Genomic DNA, 11088 nt, shown 5'->3' with positions numbered 1-11088 from the left:
TCTCCTTCACAGAGGCTTCCCACCTTCCCACCTCCGGGTACAAAATGGACAGCTGGGCTTTATGGTTTCTAGTCTTCCAAGCTGCTCACTGTTTTCATTTCAGACATAACCTCCCAAGGTCAATGAGAATGCAACCTCTTTGGGGACAAAGACCAGGTCTTATCAACAGTGGAAATTCCTTACAAAGACTGGCACCAGTGCTGGGCACTTAGCTAAAAGATGATCTAGAACTCACATTCCCTAAGGGCATTCCATGCACAAATTGCTCCAAGCCTGGATGGTCACTGTGAAAATTCTACTATCCAGAAATTGAGTTTTCTGAACTACTAGGGTTTAAATTTGTTTCTTAGTTCTGTTTCTCTTGGATGAGGAATCTCATTCTAGCAGATACCATATGCTTCCTTAATTTCTCAAGTAGAGGATCTCAAACAAGATATGGCCACCATATGTGCATCAGCCTTACAATGGGCTGGACATGCAACTCAGATGTACTCAAAGATGGTGTACAATGAGGCCGCCTGATTTAGCTGATGACTGTGTGACCCAGTGTGGTCACCGCCCTGACCCCTTCTAAACTGCATAGCCTGGCACACTGACCCCTCCCCAAGAGACTACTATGTAAAAGACTGCTGCTGTGTATTCCTGCCCCCAGGGTCACCTAGAAAATAGAACTCTTTGGCTGTGCTGCTTTCAAGTACCATTCAATTCACCAAGCATTCACTGAAGCCCTCCTATCACCAGGTGCCCAACGAGAGAGAGAATGGTTCCACAGTTTTCTGCAAGTTAAAACAGCAAAGATGGCTGATAAATAATGGGATATGCTTTTCCACAGTATTCAGGCAGACTGCTCAAGTAGCAGCAGAAAGATAAAGCGATTCTGTTTTTGACTTGCCCAACAACCACTGACCCCAGGCTGCTCCTCGGAACCAACAGAGTCCCTGCCATCTTGTGGCTCACAGTCTAGGGAGGAATAGACAGGCAAACACACCATGGCTGATGTACTATTATTAGTTATTTATTACGCAATAGTGAAAGTTGTTCAGTCCTGTCCGACTCTTTGTGACTCCATGGACTATATATACAGTCCATGGGATTCTCCAGGCCAGAATACGAGTGGGTAGCCTTTCCCTTTTCCAGGGGATCTTCCCAACCCAGGGATCAAACCCAGGTCTCCCATATTGCAGGCAGATTCGTTACCAGCTGAGCCACAAGAGAAGCCCTATTATGCAATAAAACCCCTTATGAACACATTGGAGGAGCAGCAGCTAGTCTGTCTGGGGGCTCCTGAGAAGGCCATAGAGAGACCAGCCCTGCCCTAGATGAACTCAGTCAAGCTAGGGGGCTCAGAGAAAGCACCCCTATCCCCACCCCAGGAAGGCAGAGATGGACTGTCATTCCAGCTGCCTCTTCTTTGCCCTTCTGCCCCAGCAATGGCCCCACCGCCCACCTTGGTCACGCCAATGGCCTTCTTTAGGTCCGGCCTTCTTTAGACACTGGGCTCTGGCCCCACAGCAGATCGCAGGCACTTGGCACTTGCTCTTGTCTAATCTTGAAGGCAGCAACCATAAAGAAGGGCAGCCCTGAAAGAGAAATGGCCTGCCCAGCTCCCATCTGCCAATCCACAAGCTCAAACTGAGCATCTGCTGTGCACCAGGGTACTATGCTCTGATTATACCAGTCCCCCCTCTCCCAGAACCCACAGCCTGTGAGGGAGACAGACCATTAACAGGTAATAGAACACAGTGTGATAAACGACATCATCTGTTGGATAAAGTGCTGCAATTGCAGTGGGAATCATCTGCTTGGTTTAGGGAGAAGGTAGGGAGGGTGGATGTTTGAAGTGGGCCTTGAAGGGACCTGAAGGACTTTGCCCAGTGGGTGAGATGGGGAAGAACTTCTGTGGCAGATGTTGTTGGTTACTTACTGAATGCAATTTCATTATCATCTCCTCTTCCCTCTCTAACACAATCCAGACTTTATTGAGACTTTTCCTTTAGACAGAAACCCTCTAAGCCAATCTAATCTCAGTGATGAGAGTTTATCATGACAATAACAATAGTAGCAAACATTTATATAGTGCTCACTATATGTGTGTCACTATTCTTAGTGTTATATAAATTAAATGATTTAATCCACACAACAACCCAATGAAGTAGGTATTATTGTTATTCCCATTTTATAGATGAGAAAACTAAGGCACAAGCTCTGGACACTTCACCACTGTAACCTATTATCTCTTTATTATGAGATGTTAAAGGTCCACATGGCAAAAGTAACTCTGGTGAGCAGTCTTAGGGGGGACCTTTGCCTAAGTATCAAAGGGTCAGGCCTGAAAGGCCACACTGGAAGGCAAATGCTAAATATGCTAAATTATCCTCAGTGAAAAACATCCCAACTCTGGACATCAACAGGACCATCAATCTTTTCTGTAAAATAAATTGAAATGTCATAAGGTTGCTTCTTCAAAATTGCATATTGTTCTAGTACATATAGTATTAAACGTTCTATAATATTTCCATCACTGAATGACAGTTCTCCTGCTGATCTGTACCTGTCATTTTCACAGTACATTATCTTTTATTTGTCAACAGTAAATTGTCCACTGGTTCCCTTGGGGTGCAGTGGAGAAGGTGTTAAAATGAAATTATCTGGGAGATGAACACTTAGGAAGCCAACAGATGACTTCAAATGTGAATAACGCTAATTTGGGGGCATTTCCCAACAAAAGGCCACGTGTCATTTGTATGGCTGAACAATATTCCACCAATAAAGGCCTTGTAGGGAAAAACCAGTTCTAAAGGCACACTTAACAGCTACAGTGCTACACCTGCATTCACGTGCCACATTTCATTCACCTGCATGCATGCACATCTCGTTTTATTCTCCAATGAAGTTCGGTAGGTGCATCTTATTATTATTCTCATTGTACAGGCTCAGGAAACTAAGACCCAGGGAGGCAAAGAGGCTCACCCAATGGCACTCATTTCCTGTCTTCTTTCCACAAACACACTGCATTCCCTCCTCCCTACCCCCATCCCATTCGAATCTTTATATAACTAATGAACACTTGGTTGATCTGCAGCCTGAACCTGTACACCCATTCCCTGCTCCGTCTCGTCACACACATCAGCAGGCGGGTCACGCTCAACAAATATCATATGCCCAGATCTTGTTCAAGAGAGGCTGGAGCAACCACTTCTCACTTTGGGTTGGTGGTCTTCCCACGGTAGGATCAACTCCCCTCTCTAGACCTACTGGGTCCTCCCTCCTAATCTACTTGCCAGCAGCAAGGGTTAAGCACAGCACTGTGGAGAGAGGAAGAAAAAATCTGCACTGACTAGTCCCAACATTAACCCACAGTGAATACTGACCAAGAACCTCTGTTCCAGTCACTACTCCAGGCAAGTGGCCCAACACTGCTCCCCCTGCCCCTTTCAGGTCCTCAGGAGCAGCTGCTCTCACGGCTGCCACTCCCTCTGAACTTTAGAAGTCAAAGAGTCCAGCTGATCTCCAGACCAGGAGATGCTCTTCTTCCAAGATATCAGAATGGTTCAGGCATTCTTCTGCAGAAACGAAAACTTGGCATGCTTGCATCTGCAAATCAGCAAGTGGTTTTCAACACCAAAGCAGATGTAGAAACCGGTACGGACCAATTTAATCCTTGTGGCTATTATATGTATGCACATACACACACTTTAGAGACTGCAATTTAAAAAGCTCTTTGTGTACTTTAAAGACTCAAATTAACTGTAGACTACATTTGAAATTCTGCCTCCCAGAATGTATCCAGGAATGCAGAAAGGACCTCGGTAAAAAAAAAAAAAAAAAACTCCGACTGCCACCATTCTGTGTGTTGTATGTCCCCCCAACACACACATACACATATACATACATGCACATGCACACAGCAATGTAAGCCCAGGAGGGTGGGGATCTCAGTTCTAGTTGGTGCTCCATCACTTCCGCCTGAACACTGCCTAGCACACAGCACATACTCAATATGCATTTGGTGGATGAATGTCATACAGAAAATCCTTGCTTTCCAAGTTAAACAAAATTTTTCCATACCAACTTGAACCCTTACTTCAGAAAGAACACACTTCTTTATTTCTTCAACTAAGCATTTCTGACTTAGCAGGACCGTCTTCTTCAAAGGAAGCACTCAAGACACTTGTTCCAGGACACTTTATTGGGACAACTCTCACCATTAGAGCCTTAATGTAAACCATTTAGCTCTAGTTCACGCACAGGTGAAACTGGTCCTGGGCAGTACCTGTACTAACTTTGTTTGGTACTGGAGGAAAACTCATTAAATGAGACTCAGTGATACAGAATTCATATCTCACAGGGGCCAAGCCTGGACCAGCCACAGGGCCAGGGTATGCTGAGCACATTGTGACACTTGTTCAACCGCTCTGGCAATACCTCTGCGTGTGTGTGTGTGTGTGTGTGTGTGTGTGTGTGTGTGTGTGTGCTCGCTTAGTTGCTCAGTCATGTCCAACTCTGTGCGAGCCCATGGCCTGTAGCCTGCCAGGCTCTTCCGTCCATGGGATTCTCCAGGTAAGGATACTGGAGTGGGTTGCCATGCCCTCCTCCAGGGGCTGACAATACCTATTTTCTTTCTTAAATAAAATTCCTTTTTTAATGGATATATTGTATTTATTTATTTTTAATATGTATTTTATCTTATTTTTTGGCTGAACTATGCAGCATGTGCAATCTTAATTCCAAGACCAGGGATCCAACCCACACCCCCTGCACTGGGAGCTCAGAGTCTTAACCACTGGACCACCAGGGAAGTCCCAATAGCTATTTTCTAAAAACAATAAGAAAATAGTAAAAGATTGTATTTATTCATTATGGAAAAAATCACAAAATCCATGAACTCTATAAAATTTTGTTTCACTAGAAGTTCATCTCACTTTATATACTTGGACACTTGTCCATAAGCAAGTATTTCTTTCAATCCACTATCTGATATGAGACTTTCTTTCTTCTCTTCAGAAGACACCAATCCCCTGATTCCACAGCAGAGTGACTTCACAGTATTGACCTTAAAATTTAGCCTTTGTCAATAGTATTACCAATGCCCATATATTTCCCTTGACCTGGGATGAGCTTCTTACCAGTTGTAGCTTTGGTTTTACATCTGGCATTTCTGAAACAAGACCATGTTGTGTGAGACTGCAGAGCGAAGTCTCTCCTCTGGAATAAGCAGGGGGATTCCTAGCACAGTTATAGCCCACTGGCCCGGTCCAGCCCACACCATCACTACAGTAAGTATATATACCACAGCCAGGACACAGATTCTCTGAAACAGCTCTTCAGAGGCTTCTCTGTCTTAGCCCACCACAATAACAACCACCCTTAAGTTCTTAGGGGAATGGTCTATTATAAACACTAGATGCTCAAAAGCTATTTTCTTGTTAATTACAGCATCCTTAAATCTTAAGTCAGGATCTAGCATTATCCTCTACATATTACAGACATGAATGTTGATATGAAGTTCTGAAGTGATTTTCTCTTTCATTAAATAAAGAAAGGCAAGATAATTGCAAAGCAAGGAATTCCCTGGTGGTCCAGTGGTTAAGACTCCATGCTTCCACTGTAGGGAGTGCAGGTTCAATCCCTGGTCAGGGAAATTTGGCATGCCATGCAGTGAGGCCAAAAAAAGCTAACAGTAAAACAGGTAATAAATAATGCCAGCAAAGCAGTTCTCAGGTCTCAGTGCAATATGAGGAACATTATGACACATATCCTCTAAGGTTTGAGTTCCACTTTTGACTGGTCTAGTCCTCATCTTAAAATAATATTTACATCAGTACGCTGTAGATAAGAGAGACCAAACATGCTAACATGCACCTAAGCAGAAACTGAGCCTGCATAAGAAATGAGGGATGGCTGACCAATGTCAGTTCATTTATTTGCCCAACGTTGATGAGGGTCCTACTATATACCTAGAAGTAAATGATATGATATTACGGTCATTATCAATTCACAGTTGAAAACAGTTCTGCAGTCACATTGGGGAAACTTAAAGAGATGAAGAGAAGTAGATCCAGAGAGAAGTGATGCTGTCCAATCACATACTTCCTAAGTGCTAGAGATGGAAGTGGATTCCAGAATATGAGGGTTATCCATTCTGGACTCCTCTCGCCCCCTTAATTAAGTGAGATGTAAACAGACCACTCATTACTGTTAACATTAAACCCAATCTCCTCCCCACATTGAAGAGTGCCCTCAGACCTTTAGACATTGTCCATTTTCATTCCTACCTTACTGAGTCTAAGCTGGGACCACTGCCATCAGCTTCCCGCTGCTTTCCCAGGCAGCCAGAGCTTTTCAACAATACATATCAGGTCACAAGGCTCTCCACCATGCAACCCTCCTAAGGTTTCCCAGTGCATTGGAAAAATGACATTCAAACTCCTCATCCTGATAAAGCCTTCAATGCTTCTGCACTGGCCCTGCCTACATTTCCAGGTACACCCCCATGCCTCTCTAGTCATAATGAATGTTATTCAATTATTCTCACTTATATTTTGCAATCCCTCTTCTTTTCCTTCCCCCTCTCCTTCCCTCCATCCCTCCCTTTTTTGTCTTCAGATGTGCTGTTCTGTGTTGCTTGAAATTCTCTTTCCGCTCTTCTCTGCCCAGCCAACTCATCACACATTTTTCTGATCCCAGTTTAAAGGTCTCCTTCCTCAGAAAGCCATCCCTGCCCCTTATCCAAGCTGAGTTAGCTGCCCTGCCTCTGGGCTTGCACTGCTCCCTGGGCTTCTCCTATTACAGCACTGCTCATGCTGTGTTTATCTTGATCGACTCTGGCCTTGTGTATCTCCCCACTAGACTGTAGCCCTATGAGTGCAAGAGATTATCTGTAGCTTGTTCACCTTTGTATCACCAGCACCTAGAATCAAGCCTGACACAGAGATGGCACCCAACACACATTCAATGAATGGATAAGTGAAATACATGGAACTCTCCTGAAATTCTATGTGGCAGCTCTGTAAGATTTGTGAAAGTATATTTACCTTTTCTGCAACTGCTGAAGTCAAAGTTAAGAGTCACCATGGAGTAAGTTGGAGTCAGAAATAAGTTGGCCTCCTGCCTGGCCATACTCCAAACTCTCAAAGAATGATGTTATTGTTAAATACCAAAGGTCTTTTTGACTTAATAAAAAATCATAACCTATTGAATACTAGCCCATATTAGTTTGTACTAATGGAAGTTTGTATGAATAAAGTCAATTAAGCTGCTTTCTGGGCTGGTAGTATCTGACTGCTAAACAATCCATATTCTGGATAGCTTGGAGGTTCTCACTCCTGTTATCAATTTTTTAAATAACTGCAAACACATATATGAATCTCTAATCACTGAGACAAGGATTCAAAAAACTCCAAGGCCTCTGATCTTAGCAGCACAGAATAAATTAAATCACAATGAGATATCACCTCACACTTCACAGAATGGCCACTATAAAAAAGACAAAAAATAACAAGAGTTGGAGAAGATGTGGAGAAAAGGGAACCCTTGTACACTGCTGGTGGGAATGTAAATTGGTACAGCCACTATGGAAGACAATATGAAGATTCCTCAAAAATTAAAAATAAAATTACTATAGGATCCAGCAATTCCACTTCTGGGTATCCAAAGAATACAAAACACTAATCCAAAAAGATATATGCACAGAGTCCCTTGGACTGCAAGGAGATCCATCCAGTCCATTCTAAAGGAGATCAGCCCTGGGATTTCTTTGGAAGGAATGATGCTAAAGCTGAAACTCCAGTACTTTGGCCACCTCATGCGAAGAGTTGACTCATTGGAAAAGACTCTGATGCTGGGAGGGATTGGGGGCAAGAGGAGAAGGGGACGACAGAGGATGAAATGGCTGGATGGCATCACTGACTCGATGGACGTGAGTCTGAGTGAACTCCGGGAGTTGGTGATGGATAGGGAGGCCTGGCATGCTGCGATTCATGGGGTCGCAAAGAGTCAGATACGACTGAGCGACTGATCTGATCTGACCTGATCTGATGTTCATAGCAGCATTATGTACAATTGCCAAGATATGGAAGCAACCTAAGTGACTATCAACAGATAAATGAAGAAAAATGTGATACATATACAATGGAATACTATCCAGACATAAAAATGATAAAATCTTTCTGTGTGACAACATGGAAAGACTTTGAGGGCATTATGATAAGTGAAATAAGTCAGAGACATACCACATGATATCCATCATCTGTGGAATCTAAAAAAATAATCAACAACAAAAAATAAAATAATGAACAAACTAAACAGTAACACATAGATATAGAGAACAGAAGAGCAGTTATCAGAGAGGGGAGTGGCAGGCAAAAGTATGCAAAAGGATCAACCATATGGTGACCCATGGAAACAAAATTTTGGTGGTGGAAAAAAAAACCCAACATTACCAACAACCAACAAGCTTCTACTTTGAAATCTAGCAAATTTTATTCATTTAAAAAGACTGTATCCCTTAAGTTTGTTCACAATAGGCATTTAAACACATATATTGTTATCATGAGCCTGCTTGACTTCTATGTGATTTGTCTTTTCATATATTTCTTCCAATCAGGGAACCTGCTTGTGAATGCAGAGAGAAATGATATTTTTGAAATTGCTTCTTAAGAGGTGGACATCAATAAGAATGTCCACGGCCACGTGAGCAACGTAACTTGGCACATGCAAGGCCTGGCTTGACACTAGGTTGACTTGCTGATCCAGGAACCCTGAACTTCCATCACTTCTCAGTTCTCAAGGTAAGCCCTGTTCTCACTGTCTGCCAGCATCTGCATGTAGTACTCCCACTTTCCAGGACATTCTTCTTCCTTCTCATCAACTCAGGAACCCTTGCTCACCTGCAGGTATCAGGGTATTGTCCCCACCATTAATTACCACTCAACAAGGTCAGTACCCTTTCTTCAAGCTTCCCCAGCTCTCCATCCTTCCCATTGTCAGCTCCAAGGGAGTGACAACAGCGACTCTCTGCCTTCTCAGTGTCTCCGCAGTGCCTGGCACTGAGCCTGCCATATGGCTGGTGCTCTCTGAATGAATGGTGGCCAGATTCTCAGGCATGTGTTTCTAAAGCATTGTCTATCACCTGACGATAAGTGTATCTGCACGCTCTCTGCTCATCAATGGGCAACAGAATATATTAAAAAAATGTAGGGCCTTCACAACAGAATATATTAAACAGAGCTAGGGCTTCCCTGGTAGCTCAGCTGGTAAAGAATCTACCTGCCATGCAGGAGACCTCGGTTTGATTCCTGGATCGGGAAGATCTGCTGGTGAAGGGATAGGCTACCCACTCCAGTATTCCTGGGCTTCCCTGGTGGCTCAGCTGGTAAAGACTCTGCCTGCAGTGTGGGAGACCTGGGTTTGATCCCTGGGTAGAGAAGATCCCCTGCAGAAGGGAAAGGCTACCTACCCACTCTGGTATTCTGGCCTGGGGAGAAAGATTCAGACTTGACTGAGTGACTTGCACTTTCACTTTCAGGGCCTTTATTAGAAACTGGAGTCCACTTGGGGACATTTCTATTTCAGGAAACATATAAAGATGCTTGGGAGAGTTTTGAAGATGGCAGGAGGCATGAAAAACAAGGCTTAGGAGCCAATATATAGAGTGGGAAATCTGTGCCCTGGTTATAAACACAGCACGGATGACACTGGCTGCCCAATCCAAGCCACATGCAAGACCTATACAAACCATCTTTGGAGGGGCTAGGAGGAGAGAGGATGCACAGTGAAGATGCTCAAAGGGGCTGCTGATGATGTGTTAGTCACTCAGTCGTGTCTGACTCTTTGCGACCCCATGGACTGTAGCCCGCCAGGCTCCTCTGTCCATGGAATTCTCCAGTCCAGAATACTGGAGTGAGTAGCCATTCCCTTCGCCAGGGGATCTTCCTTACCCTGGGATCGAACCCAGGTCTCCTGCATTGCAAGCAGATTCTTTACCGTCTGAGCCATGAGGGCCCTTAAAAGCCAGGGAAGAGCCCCAGAGGGGTGGCGTGGTGGTCAACACTTAAGTCCTTGCCTGGTTATTTCCTCTACTTCATGCCAAATATTTAGCAACTGTCTCTCACACTCCCCACAAAGGATCGAGAAGAAAAGAAAAAAACTTAATTGCCACATAGTTAAACCTGATTTGGGCTCCTGAACAGAAGACATGTCTCACACATCAAAGAAACAGAGAAAAACAAATAAAAATGTCAAATTGTTCCAAGACTAACTAGGAAGTTAAAGTTTTTCCAAATGACAGAAAGAGTCAAATTTCTATTCAAATAAGCATTCACTGTTTTTTCTTTGTGGGCCAGGTTCTGTCCTAGGTACTGGGCATCCAGAGATGAATGACAGGGTCTCTGAGTTCAAGAAGTTTACAGTATAGTGGGAGAGACATACAACAAAGCAAAAAGGAAATGGAGATAAACTGCAAAAGGTCACTGGAAGGCAGAGTCCACTCCCAATGCAGAGATGAAGGGTCATGGAGGCCATCACAGAGAAACCCCATTATTTCTACCAAAACATCACTGCACAAAAAATCCACACCATAAACAATAAATAGACAGAAGAGGCCAAGAAAAGCCCCCATCTCTCCTCTCATAGTTCTCAAACTTGCAAGCCATTTGGATTAACACCTCCATCCTCAGGACCCCTGATGGTTTGGGCTCTTTCTTCACTTTATTCAACATGTTACTTTGATGACCTAGGACTAAGATTGAAGAAACAAATCGAGTATGTCAAAACAACATTTCCTGGGAATTCCCTGGCAGTGCAGTGGTTAGGACTCGGTGCTTTCAGGTTAATCCTCGGTTGGGGAAAGATCACCTGGGTAAGATCACCCAGGCCATGTGGTGGAGAACCCCTCCCCACCACAAAAAAAAAAAAAAGACTTCTCCCATCAGGTAAACAACAACAACAAAAGATGAACACCCATGTTCACAGCAGCATTAGCCAAAAGGTAGAAGCAACCCAAATGTCCTTCAGCAGACAACATGGAAAAAGAAGATGTGGTACATACATATGTGATGGTTGATTTTATGTGTTAACTTGGCTGGGTTA

Source organism: Bos taurus, unplaced genomic scaffold, assembly GCF_002263795.3.
Source record: "Bos taurus isolate L1 Dominette 01449 registration number 42190680 breed Hereford unplaced genomic scaffold, ARS-UCD2.0 Super-Scaffold_1723_ScbfJmS_2085, whole genome shotgun sequence".
Lineage (NCBI taxonomy): Eukaryota > Metazoa > Chordata > Mammalia > Artiodactyla > Bovidae > Bos > Bos taurus.
Note: the sequence above shows the minus strand (reverse complement) of the source record.